This window comes from Phoca vitulina, unplaced genomic scaffold, assembly GCF_004348235.1.
Source record: "Phoca vitulina isolate PV1807 unplaced genomic scaffold, GSC_HSeal_1.0 scaffold3, whole genome shotgun sequence".
NCBI lineage: Eukaryota > Metazoa > Chordata > Mammalia > Carnivora > Phocidae > Phoca > Phoca vitulina.
The window spans coordinates 10,174,753-10,196,469 of record NW_022589706.1 but is presented as its reverse complement, the minus strand read 5'-3'; positions in this window follow the sequence as shown (position 1 = coordinate 10,196,469).

Sequence of the window (21,717 nt, the reverse complement as noted above, 5' to 3'; positions counted from 1 at the left end):
AAGCCTCTATTATGGCAGGATTCTGATTAACTGAGGTTTCACTGTTTTTGTGGGCCATTTGATATTTATAATCTTGAGTTGGCCACCTCACTCTCTCCCAGAATTGCTCAACAGGGCAGACAACTAGAAAGGGAGTCCATGTCCCTTCAAGAGGAGAAAGGATTTGCAATGAACCCAATGGAACCTTTGGCAGGAACATTAAGAAAGATCTTGGTCTTTCTGACTGCCAGATTAAACAAAGTAAAGGATGTCGTTTATTTTACTTAAGTCAGCTCAGTTGATTCATAATACTAGTACTGAAAGCATCTTAGAGGAACAGGTCAGGGATCACTAATCCTTTCTTAGTGGCTTTATTACCTTATTAGGTTTAAGCTAAAGGAAAAACAATCCGATAAGCAGCCAAAATGCTTACAGAGAATTAAAATGCTTTCTGAGATTATTTGGGACCAAACACAGTTTCAATCCTAGCTTAGAATAACAAGCAACTTTCCTTCCATTAAGTTGAATAAAAGAATGCTGTATGTGTATTAAAATGTGAAACATTTGGAATTTATAACCACCTTCACATCTACTGAAATAATCTCTTAATTGGTCTTCCAGCTTCCCAACCATCATTTGCCAGTATATGTCACTCCTGCTCACCAACCTCTCCTGACTGTGCATTATTAACAGCCATAATTCTCGGTGGGTGACATCTGGAAGCCTAGCCTTAGAATTTTCTGGGATGCAAGATAAATAACTCTAGGGACAGGTCCCAAGTCCTCCCTTCCTTTGTTTAGAACCACGGGCCTAGAGACTACTATAGAAATTCCTTAATGTGGCATTCAATGTCCTCCGAAATTTGTCCCTGAGCTGGTTTTCTGAGGTTATTTCATACCATCTCTCTCCGTGCATATTAATGAGCCAGATCCTTCCTTGCTTCCTGATCTCATCATGCTTTCCCAGGCCTATTATTTTCTTCATACTGTCCTTTCAACGTGTATTGTTGAATTCTTTGCTAACCCTCAGAACTTTTTGGATTCATCTTCTGATGTTCTGGCTGCTAAATCCCACCAGAGGTTCCTGTTACCCAGTATCCATCCTTCTGGGACAAAGAGAAAAGATTTTGAACCACTGGACTGCACAATTTAAGGATGCTTGGAGGTGCAACCATTCATGGGTAGGAGTATAAGGTCATACTCTAAAGCTTACACTTGAAACCAACCCCTTTGTAAATTTCTTCTTCTTTGAAGTCTTTAAGAATAGTTGATTACTGGGGCATCTGTCTTCGGCTCAGGTCATGACCCCGGGATCCTGGGTTGGGCTCTCTGCTCAGTGGGGAGCCTGCTTTTCCCTCTCCCTCTGCTGCTCGCCCTGCTTGTGCTCTCTCTCGCTCTCTCTCTCGCTCTCCCTCAAATAAATAAATAAATCCTACAGAGTCAGAATAGTAGAGCAAAAATTAAAAATAAAAAATAAAATAAAGAATTATGGGCTTTGAAGTACAATAGTTCTGGGATTGATTATCAGGACTGCCACCTACCATCTGTATGATTTTGAACAAGTAACTTTTATCTCAGTTTACCTTTTTCTAAAATAGACATAATATTTCAGGGTGTTTAGGAAGATAATTAAAACTTGCAGAATTCTGATTTTTATTTTACATGTGTCTCCACATTGTTATTTCTCAGAGGATAATGTAGGTTCCTGCTCTAAATCGATCTTTAGTAAATGTATGCTAAGCCTTTGATATTTAAATAAACGATTAAGATTTTAAAATACTTCAGGGCGCCTGGGTGGCTCAGTCGTTAAGCGTCTGCCTTCGGCTCAGGTCATGACCCCAGGGTCCTGGGATCAAGCCGGCATCAAGAAGCACTTCTCCCTCTCCCATTCTTCCTGCTTGTGTTCCCTCTCTCGCTGTGTCTCTCTCTGTCAAATAAATAAATAAAATCTTTTAAAAAAAAGATTTTAAAATACTTCATTCAATTCCCTTACAAGTGTTTGCTTTGCAGTTGAAGTTTGGGGCTGTTGTGTCCTCCAGAAACTAACTCTACTACCTCAGAATGTGACTGCATTTGGGTCTTTTCAGAGGTAATGACTCAAAATCAGGTTGTTAGAGTGGGCCTTAATCTCATAGGACCAGTATCCTTATAAGAAGAAGAGGTTAGGACACAAACACATGCAGGGAAAACCATGAGAAGACACAGGGAAAGACGACCATCTACACGCCAAGGAGACAGGCCCAGGAAGAAACAAATTCCCCGACACTTTCATCTCAGACTTTGAGCCCCCAGGACCGTGAGACAGTCAATGTCTGTGGTTGAAGTCACCCAATCTGGGGCACTTTGTTATGGCAGCCTTAGCAAACTAATACACCATCTCTTGACTTGAGTGTTATAATCAGTACACTTGAAATAAAGACTACATTATTGCAATGCCTGTGTTCATTTGTTTGGTATGAACGTAAGATGGCATTATGAAATTAGAGTTTTTACCTAGAAACAGGATAACAACACAATTTTTCTTGCTTAAAAAAAAATATCAGAGCCTTACACATAGTACGTGTCCCTAATGGATGATTCTGTCTCGTGAAGATACTCAGTAAGCTTGGTGAATAAGCTGTATTGAGTGGGCTGGGCTGTATTTCAGTGGATTTGTTAGCAGGGAAGCTTGAGCAGAGTGAATCATGAATGAACTTCACAATACTTGGAGACAGATTAATAGTTCCTGTTTTAATTCAAGTGTGCCAAATAAATGCCCAGCCACATTCCGCAGCAGTGTCTGCTCGATTCGAAATGAATGGAGGTTGCCTAATTGTGTCCCCGAGCAAATATAACCCAATCAATTACATTTGTACAGCACGTTATGGATTTGAATGTATTTTCTCTCACATTTTCTCGTTTGGTCTTTATTATGATTAAACATCATAATTATTATAAACTTAGTGGAGCTACCCAAAGACTTAGAAATATGGTCCTTTTCTCAAGTCCCAGTGCGTGAGAATGTGCAGGAGCTAGAATTTTGACTCAAGATCCATATGTTTCTTTCAGTGCTGTAGCTGCTAAACCATCCTGCTAGTTTCTACTGTCCAATACCCATCCCCTTGGGACCAGAAAGAGCAAATTTTCCACCCACAAGGCCTTGCAATTTCGGGTTGTTTTGGAAAGGCTGTAGCTGGTGAGAGAAAGTGTGAAAATCAAAGAAGCGATACCAAATTCTCTGGCAAAAATTACGACTTTGTTAAGATTCTGCATGGTATAATCTTGAAAGGCAGTTTTTAAAAATCCCATATCATGGATGAAGAAACAAAAGTTCAAAAAGATACTCACCTAAGATCACACTCATACCCGGAATGTGAAGGTAGGTCTGTTGGACTGAAATATTTCTATTTTTCCCATTCTGATACCCAATTCCCACTTGTTCCTTGATTTCTAGAGAATTATCTGAATCTGCTTAATGATGAAAGGCAAAAACTACTAAGGAAACGTGACTGCCCTCATGGAAAACTCCTGGTGCCAGAAAGTTCTGATAAGGGGACTAGAGATTAGCCTTCACACACTGTCATCTTCATCAAGCCTGCCCACTCAGCGTGGCTTGGGATGGTGGTGCAGAGCAAGGAGTCTGGTCTTTAATAAAGAACAAAGCTAAGATCTAACATTTATACAGTTTTTACTAGACACTGTCCTCAATTTTTGAAAATATCCACAAAACTGCTATGAGGTAGATCATCTTAACTTAAAACAGGAAACTGGGTACTAGAAATTAAATAACTTGCCCATATAACAAGTACACAGCAAAACTAGGTTTGGAGCACTATTTTATCTTTCACTTCAAAATAATTTAAAATTATGTTTCAAGCTAATGTGATACTTTACTTTGGTTGTCATCAATTAGACCAGTTTTGAATAAATCTAAATACATTCATTCACTGATTTATGCAAAAACATACTTACCGAGCACCTACTATGTGCTTGGGACAAAGGATACATGATAAACTTTGTTCTTGCTCAGGAAAAAAAAATGTTCTGTTGCTAGAACAAGCAGCAAGCAAATAAATGCATGCTTGTTTAATTTATAAACATAATCAGTGCTATATTGGAAAAATAGCCTATACTGTGAAATAACAACAGAACTAAACCTTCACTTAATGACAAAATTTCCCTTCTTAGTCAGTTAATATACTTAATCTTATAAAAATTCATATTCTTTCCCATATATGTACAATTCATCATTTTTTCTCTCCCATTTTGCACTCATCATGTACTTAAGTTACATCATGAACTCTATTTAAATTACTGTATCAAGGATCTATATTTTTGTTAACTTGGTAATAATGCCCTTATTCATCTTTATAATAGTGCTTTGGGCAGAACTTTGGTAAGAGCCATAAATTACATCAAAGACTGTTTTAAGCAGGTTTCTCAGATGTTCATTTGGTTAATAAGAGGAAGACTGAAATATTTTTTGCCTTCCCAGCTCATTTATATCAAAGGAACATCAGGAGAATATTAACCCCTGGCCTTCTAGGCTATTTCTGCTGTATTATAATTGCATATCAAGACTTTGCCAAGTTTGGAGAATGGGGACAAAGTCAGTCCGTGTGTGTGTGTGTGCGTGTGTGCATGTGCATGCATATGTGAGTGTGTATGTATGGCTAGAACTGTCTTGGTTATGGAATACTTTATTACATAATTTAACTGAACAACTAAGTTCCTCTTTTTAAGTGCAAAATAGCAGAGAGGGCCATGTGGTAAAAGATTAAGGGATTTGAAATCCTTCAAAACTGAATTCAAAGCCAGGTTTTGATGCTTATTAAATATGTGTCTGTAGGCAAATTGATTTATCTGATGCTCCACATCTATTCATCTATCTACCTGTCCATCCTTCTATCTACGTTGAAGATAATGAAAACTATTTCTTAGTATCAACTTAGAATTCAGTGAGTAATTTGTCTGAAGTCTACACAATGCCTGGCACATAGTATGTACCCAGGCTGAGATGACTTTTACTGTAACTAAAGTCTACATATACATTTAAACTGCAGACATTGGTGAAATCAAGGATAATATAGAGAGGCACCTAATACTGGAAGGTTTTCTGATTTTCTTCTGGAATTGGATTTCTTATGTAGTGAAGATGGAAAGAATAGCAGATGTTCATATCTAAATTTTGTAAGCTTTAAACCATTGAAAAAATGCCTCATTGAGCACTAAAAATATTGAGGCTAATCAAGATGCTGGAGTTAGTCTATCACAGTTAAATTAGTATCAAAATTATTCAAGACTTTGTAAAGACATCCAACTGTGCTCTCCAAATGTGAACAGGGAATATCCAATTTACAGAGTATAGCAAGGACAGCAAAATTCCCAGAAACTCTTAAAATGCTTAATATTTACCTGAGGTTGTCAAATATGACAGATTGATAGAGTCATTTTGAATAAAATGACAAGATATATTAAAACTATATAACTATGAGTAACGGATGAACTCACTTAAAATTATATAAAGAAATATTTGGAAGGGTTTCTATGGTATTCACAGATCTCTGGACATGTGGACTCCTGGACTATTAAATCTGTGAAAGCTCTGTGTTTATTCATTTTGTCAGGAAATACAAATGTGTAAGGCGTCTTCTCATGTTTAGGTTGTTTCACAAAAAGTGAAAAATTGTTCTCATTCACTTTGCATACATGCATTCATTCATTAATTTAATAAATACATATTGAGCATGGTCATAGGCATGAGTGTTATTGGGATGAATAAATATGACCTCCAACATTCTTGCTGCTGATTGTTTGATGGATATTTCAACACAAAGACTCATAATTACAGCACAAACTGTTATAGGAATAATGATGAGGAAATGACTAATGCATTATAGATGAATCACAGAGGGCTTCTCAGAGGAGGTAATAATGAGTTGAATCTTAAAGAAGAGAAGTCTGGCTGCTGAAGAATAAAGAAAAGAACAAGGATATCTATATTATTACAGACAGAATAAAAAAGCATATATTAAAGTGAGGAGGAATGGTATGAATGGCATTTACTGTATGGGATGGTGTGCTGTATCTGGTAGTGTAGATTTCAAGGCAGGTTTGGACCAAATCATGATGGTCCTTGTCTGCTAAACCAAAGGGGTAGTCTCTTGCCTTACCGTCCTTCTTACCTAGTCTCCCACACTGCCCACTGAGCACTTTAACGTGCCAACCACTGTGCTAAGAGATGTACTGACTTAACGTAACACTGGCAACAACTCTAAAAGCAAATACTAAAATTAACTCACACAAGAACTGACATTTAAAGCTTAATAAGATTGGGGCGCCTGGGTGGCTCAGTTGGTTAAGGATCAGGCTCTTGATCATGATCTCAGGGTCATGATCTCAGGGTCATGATCTCAGGGATGTGAGATCCAGCCCCGTGTTAGGCTCCTTGATGATCATGGAGCCTGTTTAAGTTTCTCTCTCCCTCTCCCTCTGCTCTCCCTCCATTCACGTGGGGCCTGTACTGGCTCTCTCTCTCTCTCTTTCTCAAAAAAAGAGAAAAGACTAAAAAAATGACTTTAAACTTAATAAGATTAAGTAATTTTGGCTTAATTCAAATAGTCCAGTTTCAGAGCCCATGTTCACAACCTATATGTATATGTGTTTTCAATATGATTTTTCGAATAAAACAAGGAAGTTATATAAACAGAGAAAAATACAAAAGCAATTCCATCAATAATGTTTTACCTGATTGAGCCCTTGGAATTGACTTAGAGATATGAATTGTTTAAGTTATAAAGACATAGATGAAAAGAGAAAGAGATTGAAAGCCCACCACGCGGGTGCTGACTAAAATTTACGGGAGTAAAATAACAACGAGTTTCATGAATAACTAATATGCTAAATCAATTATAAGAACATTGTCAAGTTCTGAATCAGTGTCTATGAGAGAGATCATATCAGTATGAACTGGAATTCCTGTTCTAACTTGGTAGGGAGTAACAGCAAATACCATTTTCATTATGTGGCTACTCATTTTTCTTTACGGGACAGATGTTGGGTGTTTGTATTTTCAAAAATATCTGCTTTTCATCATACCACTTAACTACCACTTGATATCTGTATTAATTTTGCTGCTTAACAACCTCATATATTTATAAAGTCTGTGGGTCAGTTGTGGCTCTGACTTAGGATCAACTAGTCTTGGCTCTGAACTGTGGGTTGGGTTCAACTCTGTTGCTTATGTTTTCTAATAATAATTTCTTGATCAGAAATTATTCATGTCATGTTCTTATAGCAGGTCATAGGAGCTCATAAGGGCAAGGCAAACTATACCCACATGTTCAAGCCCATATCATGTTTACTAACATTACAGTAAGCCAGGAGAGTCACATAGGCAAGTCCAACATCATGACTCTGGAAAATACAGTCCCCCCATAGTAGAAGCCATGCAGAGTTACATGGAAGAGGGTATAGATGTAATTAATCTCCACAATGCCATAAAAAGATCAGCAATTGAAGCACCTGTGCTTTTTAAGTTAAATAAATTACATAATTTATCTTGAAGGTTGATTATTCTCATAAGTTCTTTGCCACAAGAAGACAAAGGAATTTTTTAAGTTTTGAAATATCATTTTGTAGTCATTTCCTATGCCATGACAAAGTAGATTATTAAAACATAAAAGTATTTAAGATAGTACACTCTGTAAATTGATTTAACTATTGGTAATTTAACCATGATGCGTATTTTTTTAAAAAGATTTTATTTATTTGTCAAAAGAGAGAGAGAAAGCACAAGCAGGGGAATGGGCAGAGGGAGAAGCAGGCTCCTCATTGAGCAAGGAGCCTGATGTAAAACTCAACCCCAGGACCCTGGGATCATGACCTGAGCTGAAAGCAGACACTTAACCCAGGCGTCCCAACCATGACGCATCTTAATGTGCTGAGAGCAAATGCAAAAGATGTAGTTATCCCAACTACTAGACTCTCTGCGAGGTGAAATCTCCATTTGCTATAGTCTGAATACCTGTGTTTCCTTAAAATTCATGCATTGAAATCCTAAACTCCAAAGATGGTGGCATCAGGAAGTGGGGCCTTTGGGAAGTAGGTGTTCAGGCCAGGAGGGCAGAGCCCTCATGAATGGGATTTGTACTGATATAAAAGAGGCTCCAGAGAGACCTTCTGCTCTTGGACAATGTGAGGACAGAGAGACAAATTGCCAGCTTGGAACTAAGAGGGCCTTCACCAGAATGTGGTCATGCTGGCAACTTGATCTTGGACTTCAAACCTCCCAACTGTTGCTTATAATTTGCCCAGTCTGTCATAAATTCTTATAGCAGCTGGAAAAGACTAAGACACCATCTTTACCTCAGGACTCATCAACATACCACATGCACTATTTTGATTTCTGATATATGAACCTGATACGAGAGCTAAAGTCAATTCAAAGTAGATATTTATAAAAATCAAAGATTATGGTAATTTTCTTATGAATCATTTTTTAATACCATTTTGGGGACCTCCTTATAGAGCAATAGTTTAAAGGGCACACTCTGTAGGCCAGTTATTTAATATTTTGGGGTTTTGTTTTCTTCTATAAGATGGAGACAATAATACCTAGCTCTTGGGACTACTGTATGGATTAATTGAGATAATTTCTGTAACAGACATATCACAGTGCCCTAAAGATAGAAACAGGTTAACTACTATAATTTTGTCTATTATAGTTATTATTTCTCTGAATCTCAATTTCCTCACCGTACAGTATAAGTACAATAAGACTTATTTGTGAGCATTCCAAGAGCTGTGTATAAGCCAACGACTTGGGACTTTCTGATTTTTTTTTTTAACCAAGGAATTTGAAAGAGAAACAAGTATCATTTCACAGAAACACAAGAGAAGCAACTATTGGAAACCCAGAAGATAGAATTATAATAAAAAATAAAACTCAGGACATTCAGGCAGGAAACTGTAGAACTGAAGGAAGTATTAGAAGAGGCAACAAAGTGAGAAGGAGTTTTACAAAGAGAAGGAAGCTGTATATGCAGTTGAAGATGGAAATCAACTTCATTCCTTCGGGAAGACTGGTAGGATTTTGGCAGCATTTTTTTTTTTTTTTGAATAGTTGGGATAAAAGATAAAAATTATGGCTTTTAAAGAAAACTATAAATATATTACCAAAATTCCCACTGTCCAAAATTATCTCCCAAAGGAAACTAGAAATAAGACTGCAACTCTTTTCTCATGAATCTACAGCCTTTGAAAACCTTTCTAATGTTACCATTGAAACTTGTTTTGGATTCATTTAAAAAATATATCAAATCTGCTATCATTTCTTCCACAGATAAACTCTCTCAAATAGAATATGTGCCTTCTAATGACTGTCCTAAAATTACTAGCAAATTGAATTTCCCAGGTCCAGGGTTTGCTTGAGCACTGTCACTTTTGAATTGTGAACAAGATACCAACCTTTCCAAGTTAAAATTCCATTTACCAATAGCAAAATACAATTTTCTGTTATCTAAGAAAAACATTTTATCTGTGCATTTATTTTTATCCTTGCTTTTTTTATAAAGGGCTTCCAGTATATTGGGACATCAAAAAACTCATAAAAGTCATTTAATAAATAAATCAAAATCATAGCATCTAGTGTTGCTTTGAAAATGACAGAGAACAAACAACTAGGGGGAAATACTTAGCGTGAGAGAAAACTCAAACCTCTCAAAAAATAATTCAGACCATACTTATAAACTTATGAAAACATTGGTATTAGTGTGTGTATGTGACAATAGGCATAGGATAATTTTTACTAGTGAAATATTTTAGGCTTTCAAAAGTATCAGATCATGATATGTCTATAATATATCTGTGTGTATAGAAAGACCTTATGTGTATAAAGATATGGCTAATAATTATAAAGACACATCTTTATTCATTATCACAAATTATTAAATAAAAATAAGTTGAAAGGACATGTAGAACAGATCAGGGTAAAAAACATTGTTTGATATAAGCATTTCCTGGAAAAATGCTTTCTCCTATTTTAGGAATTGTTTCAAGTATTACCTTCTCTGCAGAATATTCTCTGAGGTATACATTTAGATTTAATCCTGTATTCATCGTTTGGGTTGTTAACAAATATTTCAGTTCTCCAGATCTAAACACATTGTGCTTCCCTACTTCCTCTGAAGGGAAGGGTAGTCGTATGACTTACTTGTACCAAAGAAACATAAGAAGAAGTGAAATGTGTCACTTCCAGCTGGAAGCTTTAAGATTCAGTGTGTGGTTTGTCATGTATGCTCTGGTATGGTGATTATTAAAGTGTGTGTAAGATCAAACCTTTGTTAGTTTGACCTCTGGGTGTCTATAATAACTGGAGCAATGTGCCCATCTGCATTCAACATACAGAATGAGAGAGAAATAAAATGCAGTTAAGTCCCATTGATTATGGGGATTGTTACTATCACATCACTTAACCTATCCTGACTAATATAATTGCTCTTAATGTTGTGATCTAATATATATTATATATATATATATATATATAATATATATATATATCTTTTCCCAGCTGTCAGCTCATCACACTGCATCATCTAGTTATATGTCTGTTTGTTCATTTAACTGCAAATATTTTTGGAATCTGGCTCTTGTATTTTCTTTTAGACATTACAGGCACATAGTAAGAACTAAATCTATTTTCTGAATAAATACTAAGAAAAAATAGTGACTCAATAAATGCTTACTTCATTAACTTTTATGTTCTGAAAAATTATAGAATTTGCATATTTTCTGAACATTTAACAGCAGCAGAATAAACAAATGTATCATTTTTACCTGAAATAGTAAGCAATTGGGGAAAAAATAAATTGATTAATTACTACTGAATGTTGATACTTACAGCCTGAAAATGAAACCACCCCCAGTCCCATCTAACAGTCAATAGAATACAGTTTTAGATTTTATATTGTCAGAATCGGGGCACACAAAATATGTGGAACTAGAAATAGGAGCAATGGTATCAATAGCAACAAATTTAGCTTAGGGTAATCAGATGAAGGTCAAGTTTCTCTAGCATAAAAATGAACTCAGTCTATTTCCAGTGAAGTGTTTCCTCTATATCTTTGAAAAAGAACAATTTAATAAGTCTTAAAGGCAGGTCATATGTATTCCCACATAATGCATAATTTCCTTTCCTATTAGTTAAGTTTTTTCCTTACACTTAAAAAAAACTATTCTCCACACATTTCAACCCCAAACATCCCCACTTGCTTTCCTAATGAAAAGTTCTACAGGTTTATAAGACACTTCTAAACTGGACTCTTCAATTTATACATAACACACTGGAAAGTATCCAGAAAAGACATCTGACAAAAAAAAAAAAAAGACTAAAATTTGTGTTGCATGATTTCATAAAATTGAATTGAAATTTTAGAGTGTAATTATCCATGCCTCAGTCTTTGTTTATCCCGAGTCCATTGTGGAATTGGAGACTGGGAAGAAAAAGTCCTTTAAAAATGTAAAGCTGATTTTATGAATGTGTGGTGCTGGTAATAGTGGTTTTAACTTCTACCACCCTTCACTTTTTCCATTTCCTGTTATTGAGACTTTGGGCTATATTCATATAACCACACCTAGTTTTTGCCCAGTGTAGTGAAAAATCAAATCATGTCAGTGCAGAACAGTGACAAACAATGGAAGTTATTATCTGGGGTCATGTGAAAAAGCCATGAGTTACAGACCTGAATTTTTCATATCAGCTTTCACTTATAAAAATACAGCCTTTGTGTTTTATATTTTCATGTTACTTCATGATACCTGCCAAACAGGGGTACTCTGTAAATAATTGTCAAGTGTTACATGTGATGTATTCAATACCTTCTTTGTCAGCAAGAAACAGCACTCCGGAGATAGATAATTGATTAGTTTAATAAAGGAGCTATATTCAAGGCTGTGGATGGGTTTAGAGAATAGAATATGGATTGGTACAATACTCGGGGGGCTAATAACAGCAGGGAGATTTTCCTACCTTTGGGTCTGAAGAAATAAGTAGAGAGGGTGGTTATGGAACCCAGCTAGAGAAAGGTATGGAGAGGATCAGGGGTTGATGAGAATTATGGTAGAGGTACACCTCCAACTGTGGTGACCGAGGAGGAAGGAAGCCAGGGTAATAGATGCTCTGACCTCCTTCTGATGCCTGCCTATACTTCACATTGACCACACCCAAATGAAAGCCAGACAGCAAGAAGGGAATTCCTGGATGCAGTCCCTAAGTGTAGAACCTTAGAGTATAGATTGGATTCAGAGGGCAAGCGGAATGTATCAAACACCTCCTCCTCCTTCCCTTCTGTAAACTGTAGTACTTTGAACAATGTAGCCAACAAGCAACTCAGTACTTCTCCAACATAAAATGTGCCTTATCCAGTTAAGTCACCATCAATTGTTTATTGACAACTTGTTTTGACAGAGCTAAAAATTTAAAAAGGATATTATAATGCTAAAGTTTCTTCCTTTAAGAATTTCATCATAGCATAGGGAACAAAGATATGTTAAAAATCCAAGATTGTGCATATTGGTAATTCTAAATAGTGGCATAGATACGGATGAACAGAGGAAAGGTAAATGAATCTTCCTGTAAATAACTCCTTTAAAACACTGGATTAGATTTGCCCATTAAAATATAAAACAAGACCATGAAAAGATGCTTAACATCACTCATCATCAGGGAAATGCAAATTAAAACCACAGTGAGATATCACCTCACACCAGTCAGATTGGCTGGTGTCAAAAGATAAGAGATAAAACAAGTATTAGCAAGGATGTGTAAAATGGGGAACCTTCATGCACTGTTGGTAGGAATGCAAACTTGTGCAGCCACTATGGAAAACAGTATGGAAATTCCTCAAAAAACTAAAAATAAAAGTACCATATGATCCACTAATTCCATTTCTGGGTATTTCCCTGAGGAAAATGAAAGCACTAATTTGAAAAACTATATGCAACCCTATGTTCACTGTACACCTGAAACCAATATAATAAGATATTAATATAATATAATATTATAATATTATGTTAACTATACTTCAGTTAAAACTTTTAAAAAGTTAAAAAATAAAAAAGAGGGGCACCCGGGTGGCTCAGCCGGTTAAGCACCTGCCTTCAGCTGAGGTCATGATCCCAAGGCCCTGGGATCAAGCCCCATGTTGGGCTCCCTGCTCAGCGGGGAGCCTGCTTCTCCTTCTCCCTCTGCCTCTCCCCCTGCTTGTGCTCTCTTTCTCTCTCTGTCAAATAAATAAATAATAAAATCTTTAAAAAAAAAGAAAAAAAGAAATTTAACTAATTTGGATTGTTTAAAAAACAAAATAAAATAATAAAACAAGAAATACTACCAAGATGGCGAAGGTCCAATTCCAGTCATATACAAGTCAACTATTTGATGAGAAATAGGAATTCAAAAAGGCTACAATAAAACAAAACAGGCCTTATTAACTATATATCAAATGCCTTAATAACATGCCATATGTTACCCTGAGAATGTGGCTTTCAGGAGATTTTCCTGTTTACTCAGTAGGTGCCCTAAATCCCCCTTCTCCCTTTCGGTCTCACACTGGCATTGGTCCAGGCAGCATTCTTTCCTTTCTGTAGTTATACGGTAATGTTCCTCATATTGGTGATTAGAAAGCCAATACCCAGAGTAACAATTTAAAACTCAAGGATCTGGTCCTGTTAAATACCTCTGCACACCTGACCCCTTAAATACAAACTTACTTAGATGACCAGTAAAATGAAGAATGCTTTTATTCCTCTTTTCTTAATGGGATAGGCTGTTATTTGTCAGATTTTCCATTCATTTGTCGGTTGCATATGTGCCTATATCTGTGTTAGGGGCTGAAATAACTCGGAGTGCTCTAACAAATAGGACCACTCCAGGTTAGAGCTCTTACACATCAATGAGACCTAACAACCTTTCCCGTGAGAATGCTCTCTGAGAATGAGACTGATTCTCCTTTGTTAGGCTACTTTGGGAGCCAATAGGATGTGTGGGGAGGTGAGAGTGTTTGGGAGCTAGACGTATCTGTACTTGAACCCTTGCCATCCTCTTATCGGCTGTCTACATTGGTAGCAACTCAAAATTTTGAAGATCCAATTTTACTGCTTTCAATTTTTCTGAAGGGTACCACAGACCCTTTGAAGGGAAAATATATGCACATAAACATTTATATAAGAATAAATGGGGGCGCCTTGATTTTGGCTCAGGTTATGATCTCAGGGTCGTGAGATCGGGCCCTGAGTCAGGCTCTGCACTGAGTGTGGAGCCTGCTTGGGATTCTCTCTCTCCCTCTCCCTCTGTCCTTTCACCCCCTCTTTCTCTGTCTCTCAAAAAAAAAATTAATAATAAAAAATAGAATAAATAGCAAACTTTCCAAACCTTAGTTTGGAACTTCATCTAAAGTAGGGTATAATACCTATTTTTGATTTATCATGAGGTTGAATAAACTTGTAGATATGGGTAGGAGAGATCCACAGGTATGAGGAGTATAAACCAAGACCCTGTCATTGCTAACTAGGTGGCATAACTGCACAGTTTACTCTTTGGTAAAAATAATAATAATAATAATAATAATAATAATAATAATAGTGACTATCAAATCAATGTGTTGTCCACTTGAAATGAGTTGATGCAGTTGAAATATTTGTTACAGTATCCAGGTAATAGTAAGATTCAATAGGATTCCCTCCTTACATAAAAGTCTTGGTAAAACTTTTTGAATGCGGGCTTCCTAAAACCCTGTGAGCACCCTTTAATAGTTTTATAGGAGCTTGCTAAATCAGGGCACTTGAAGAGAGGGGAAGTTGTTGCTCACTCTTCTTCCTGTCCCTCCCTTTGTGATTCCCCACACCCTGCCCCCCTTCACTGTCTTTTTTTCTCTTAAGGATTTGTTTTGTCTAGCAAGGAGCTATAAAGGATGTGTAGCAAAGGAAGACTTAAAAGTGCCTTTTGGTGACAGTGCATATATGCCAGGGGGAGGCAAGCTGCCACCAAGATCTCAGCCAGCTGCCATGGGAAACTCATACCTGCATAATCAGCCTAGATGAAAGTGGAGAGCTTCCTTCCATGATGCAAGGGGAGGGGGGTGCTGGGGCTGTGGGGAAGCCCGCATTCAATCACAGCTGGAGAAGAGGAACACACACACACGGAGGCCAAAGCGTTATTAACCCTAATTGTGATTGAAAACCATGGAAGAGTTCAGGGGTATTGAGGGGCTCCTGAAATGACCAAACCTGGAGCCTACAAAGGAGGGCCCAGAGAAAGCCGGTGTGATACAGTGTTTCTTTATCAAGGCTGTAGTTTAAAAACAAACAAACTGGTAATAAGGCTAATAGCTATAATTTCCCCATGCAAGATAAAGATTGTGTAACTAACTTGCAGATCACAGAAAGCTTGCTCCGCAGATTTTCTTGCTGGGTAACTTGTGGGTCAGGATGTGCATGTTTTGCACACCATGCTCACCCTTCAGGACAATTTCCCCGCGCTTGTTTTTAAATCTTTATGTATTACATAAACTTGTGCCTGTTTAAGATTCTATTTCTCTAGAAAATACATAGAAGAAGTGTAAGAAAAGCCCATGAGACTGTTTAAAAGGGAAAAGGGTAAGGAATGATGAAAAGTGTGAGTTAAAATGAAAACATGGCAAAGCAACATAAACAAGGAGATCCATGTATTTGTATATATGTGTATCTGTGTATATATATGTATACTGGGCAAAGGTAAAGCCCAAGAGTTTTCATTTCTTTTAGTGAGTAGCAATATGAATGTATGAAGGCTAAAACATGAATATAATTTTGTTTCCTTCCCAGGAATAATGAATTTATCTTCCTTTTTTTCCCTTCTGAGAAAGAACTTTGATGAGTTTGTTCAAGGGATTTGGAGCAGACCTAGGAAAAAAATATGAGCACAATAAGCAGTTATACCCAACAAGTTTTATTGGGTAGCACTTGGACAGGGTTGCACGAGAGGGAAAGTCCCTTAGGGGACCACCACCTGGAAGGAGAGGAGGTCAAGGGAGCTCCTGGGGGATGAGGGAGATCCAGAAGGGGCTCACCCATCTAGGGCTCTAGCCCAGCAGCAAGCTGGGAATCTCTGGGTCAATAAACTCAGAAGGGGCAGCTTGGGACTTTTATAACCACGAGGCTCTCTCTTACCAATGGCCAACAGATGTGAGGTGAGGGTTCAGAAGGTATGCAAAGGAGGCAGGCTCTAAATGCCTAAAAATCGACTTGCTGGGTTACTTTTAAAATAAGTGAATGCATATAAATTTGAGTTTGGTGCCAGCAGGCTTTTGAGCTAATGAGTCTCGGCCTGCAGTGAAGAAATAAACACCTAGGGCCCAATGCATGAAGGCCATCCTTGGCTCATTTATATGACATAGTCCCATTTACCATAGTTACTGAGAATGTGGCCTGGAATATGTGCTAAATGGTCCTGCCAGCCATATCCTCTGCCTTGGACCTGGAAATCATGCCTATCTAGGCATTGAGGAGCAGGGGTGATGGAGGAGCTGAACTACAAAGTCAAGGTTCTATGTGTCCCTCTAGCCCATTCTTCCTGACTGTGGCCAGCAAAAGCTGAGATAAAGCCACAGTAAGGATGAGAGAGTGTTTGGATAAAATGAATACATATATTTGAACACCCTAGGAATACAGAGCCTTCCCTGTCCCTTTCTTAAATGGAGTAAGTCAGCCCGAAAGGGAAACTGAGTGTTCCATCTCAGTTCAGTAGATGTTGCGTATGATATAGGGATGTCATTTGTATTCAAGGCACCCTCCTGGGAAGCAAAGGCAGGAAAGGAGCCCTGGCTCTTAGGTTTCTTGTAAGCTAATAAGAGGAATAAGACCCACACACAATGACTGTAGAATCGGGTGTGTGAAATAGGAGTGGTATACACAGAGTGTCACTGGGTTCAAAGAGGATACAACCACATCTCAGGAAGTACAAGCTTCTCAGAGGAAGCAGAAATTGCTTCCCAGAATTAGAGTCTAATTTTGTTCTAAGTCAACTTCATAAAGTGTCCAAAGGATGCTATTTTCTCTACAGAGAATATGTGCTACTGTGTCTTTTCCTCAATACCTTAAAATGGTATCTCAGCTTAATTACATGCTTTGTATATATTACATTAAAAGAGTATGCTGAATACTGTTTTTAAAATTCTATTTAGCTCAAGATTTTAATACAGTAATGAACAAGTCAGACTTCCCTCTGTGCTATGGTTACTGTAGGTTTAAATGAGAACCATTTATTCAAGCATTATGCATGCATTTGCCATGCAAAAAATATATATATATATTCCTGGAGGATCCACAATATGCTGGTTCAGACTGATGCATGATGGAGACACAAAGGTATATATATTAGACAAACACCGCCTCAAGGACTTCAGAGTTATGTTATGAAATAAGCATAGAATCACTTAACTATTCATTCATTCATTCATTCAGTAAATATATTCTTAGAATATACTTTGTGCTAGGTACTGTTCTAGTTTCTGGGACACCAAGTAATGGTACATGCTACAAAGAAAATTAAAGCAAGGGAAAGAGATTGTCAGAGTTTTTTTTAACAAAGGTCATGGGAGCAGACCGGGTTGGAGAAGACCTAGGGCTTAAAGTGACAAATAACTATTTAATGATAATAAAGGGACACCCAAATTAATCAAACAGCATATTCTAGGTTTTATAGGGATTACTGAGTAAGCTAGGATTAGAACCTGTGTCTTCCAAATCTTAGTCAATGCTTACTTAATATTCATAAGACAGTGGGGGAAAGAGAGGATACAGAGGAAAGTGGGAGGTATGGCTGGTCTAAGTTAGGGTCCGGTAGACTCTAGTTTGGACAGTGCATAAGGTTGTTATGTGCAGTCAGTGGCATAGGGATGGAAACATGGATTAAGAAAAGATTGTGGAGCTATGGAGTGCTGGGCTAAGCAGTTTGTCTGAAATTTCCTAGGCAACGGGGAACATTGGCTTGAATATGTATTCAACTCTCACTGCAAAATGAAGCAATTGAAAATCTCCATATTCTTCTCATTCATTATTTAACTCATTCAACCTTTATGGAACACCTGCCATGTGACAGGTCCTTTGATAAGAGCTGTCCACAAGGAGCCCACAGCCCAGTGGGGCAACATACACAAATAGGTATTATGCCAATTGAACTTGACAAGTGCTGTGATAGCACTTTCTCCTTCTCTCTCCCTTCCCCCTCTGCCCTTTGTCCTGTGATGGAGGTATGCACACAATGCTTATCAGAGCTCAGAGGAGAGCACCTAACCAGTTTGGTGGGTGGCAACACGAAACCTATCCAAATGAAGATAATGCAAACTAATTCTTAATTGATAGGAGTTTTCCAAGGGAAGAATATACTGGTAAATAGAAAACAAGCTGATATTAGACATTCATCACCACAGCAATAAGTTTGGCATATGATAGAGGGTCAATGAAATTTTTTCTGCAATTTTTGTGATCCTGAAGGTGAGTAATGGTAGCCCTAAAATATTTTAATAAGTTTCTCGCTGCCTGAAGTAATATCTCCCACTCCCAAATAAAATCTGACTAACTCATATCTATTCCTCAAAACCAAATTCAAACATCCTCTCTCCTTTAAAGTTTATCTCAAAAGAATTACTTACTCTTCCTGGACCCACATAGCCCACTGGACTTCCTTCAATCATAGGGCAGCTCTCACACTGTTATTCTGCCAATTCTAAACTTTGGACAACCTGAAGCACAAGACCACTTTGATTAACACTGGGTTTCCACTAAAGAGCACCTCAATAGGGTAGGTGGATTAAATGAATAAAAAGGATTCTGAATGGCTCCAGAAAAACTGTTAAATCACTCAGTGTGTTTTTATGTCAATTATGCTTGGTTGTACACTGATTCGTTGACAACCCATAATACCTGGACCATATTTTACTATAGGTGTCAATTACTAATAGAGTAATATTCAATTATGGACCCTGTGCCTGGCACAAAAAAATGCACAATAAATATTTTTATTAATGAATATTGATTCAGTAAACCAGATGTCTTATTTTGCCAATTATTTTAAGATAAAATGAATTCACAAACTACCTAACGACTCTATGAAATTTATCATGTTCAGAAATGAATATTTATAAAATCCTGTCACTTGAGTTAAAAATACCTACTTCATATATTTATTTTTTCCCAGTGATGTTGCCTTTATTTCTTCCTGTTTTCCTTTTGTAGTTTCATTGATTTGAGTCAGCACACTCTGATGCTTTTCACATTGTCCATTTTCCTGTCGGGTTTCTTTGCTCGTGATCCTAATCTAATCATAAATCCAGTAAGCGAAGGTGCTAACTGATACTGCTCTCAGGGTAATTTAGACATGAGATAAATGTAATTGATGATAGGCTCAAGAAATTATGAGTACAAAGAACTGTTGCAAGTCTGTAATTGCAATTATAGCAATGCAAACTGAACTCCAGATATAACAGTTATTTACAAGTATAGTTACTTTGTTAGACTCACGCCGATGAGCCACTTTAAAGAAATTTCACTAGAGATTCTTTAAACTAGTTCTGGAAAAAGGATACATAGCTAAAGAGAACCTGAAACTACCATGTGCTAGGCTTTAAAACTTAATGTTGTTATCTCCATTCTAAGCATAAAAACACGAGGGCTCATAGAAGTTAAGAAAGTTGCCCAAGACTATTGCTGTGCAAAGCAAAATATGCACCTATATTTACTTAACCCTCATATCATCTTACCCATACTGTACTCTTTCTACTGTTCCATGTTGGGAGTCCACACCACTGAAAACATTTCAATTTTTATCCAAACCAAAATTTAAAAATCCAAAATAAATTAACAAAACTGCTTAAATGGATTAAGCACCATGCTTTGTTTTGTTTCAAGCCCGATGAACACACTTAAGAGGACTCGGCTAAAGTTTAAAGATGTAAGATCTTACCTCCGATTTGCATTAATACTTTTATGATTTGAAGAAACTACCTTATCCCTCTGAACTTTGATTTAAAAAAATAATGTTGATAATATCTCCCAAGACTGTTTCCCAGGATCATGGTCAACAAATGAAAATAATAGTTTACAAACTATAAATCAAAATCTCATATTTCTTTGTAAAACCTCCACTATGCACAGTCACATAGTGACTACACATAGTTCCTGGGAAATACAAAGATTTTGTTTCCCACTCATAGAGCTTGGATATAAATAGGTAGAATATAATAAAAAAGGATTATTATCAGATGTGTGTCCACATTTCAGGCTTTGTACTTACTGGCTATATAACCTCAGTATATCTGAAATGTTATGATCCCCTTTTTTTTTTCTATTTAGCTCTGTAGACATATTCCCCTTGTGCTGAAATGTTAGAGAAGCTGCTCAAGAAAATTTACTTTGACTCGGCAGCTTGATTTTACTTTGACTTACAGTTTACTTTGACTCTGTATTTGATAGACCATTCAGAGTCTGTCACTGATGGAACGTTTTTCTCCCTCTCTTTAAGTATATTTTTTATTTATATAAGTAATATATGAGCACATGCAACTTGTACTAAAAAAATAAAACATTACAGAGAAGGTCGATTCTTTTTTTTTTAACATAGTAACTTTGTTTTTTTTTATTATTATGTTCAGTTAGCCAACATATAGTACCATTTTGGGTAAGGTTGCCAGATTTTCCACTGTACTGAGAATATTCTAATTTTCTCTATTTTCTTACTCAAATCACTGCTAGTTCAAAAACCAAAATTTTATCTTGCTATTTAAGATGGAGTAATGAGTCTCTCTTCTGAATTTAAATATGCTTTACACTGTCATAGAAATAAAAAGATTCTTAAATACAGCTAAGGTGGGCTTTACTTTTCTTCTTTGTGGGTCTTATTTCAAAATGTGATAAAATATTCAAAGTTATATTATCATAGCACTATTAACTAAAATGATGTGCAAGTATGAATTTTTTCTATCCATGTTATATTGAGTATATATTGAGTTTCAATCAAATCAAATCTAGGTTATTTTTGTTTGAACTGCCATTGAGCAACTTTCCCATACCCTACATTTTAAGAATTACTTAACCTGTTTTCGTATTTATTAATCTCCACCTCTTGAGTTAGCAAGTACCTATTGTTTCAACTTGATGAGATATTTTCATATCTTGATTTTATTATCCGGTTACTTTAGCATTTTATCCTAGTTGTATTATCCACAAGCTTGTTCATCCTATCAGTATATACCAGTAACTTGTTGATAAATTTTTAAATGGAACAAAAGTAAATAAAAATCCTGGTGATGGGTATTAAAAAGGGCATGTATTGAATGGAGCACTGGGTGTTACATGCAAACAATGAATCATGGAACACTACATCAAAAACTAATGATGTACTGTATGGTGACTAACATAACATAATAAAATTTTTTAAAAAGAACAAAAAAGAAAAAAACTAACGATGTAATGTATGATGATTAACATAACATAATAAAATAAAATTAAAAAAAAATCCTCTGAACTCTATGAACTTTTCCAGGAATTAACAAGAAACAGAAAACTAAACAGTAATCACTAGAGTCTTTCCTGTTGGTGTTGGAAAAACAATTTAAAATGTAAATTGTAGATTTACTAGCTAAGAAGAAGGTATAGAACTCAGGATCTATGATAAGCTAGTCAGTTGGATATTTTAACAGTCAGTGCGGATGGTTCAAGCTCAATACTT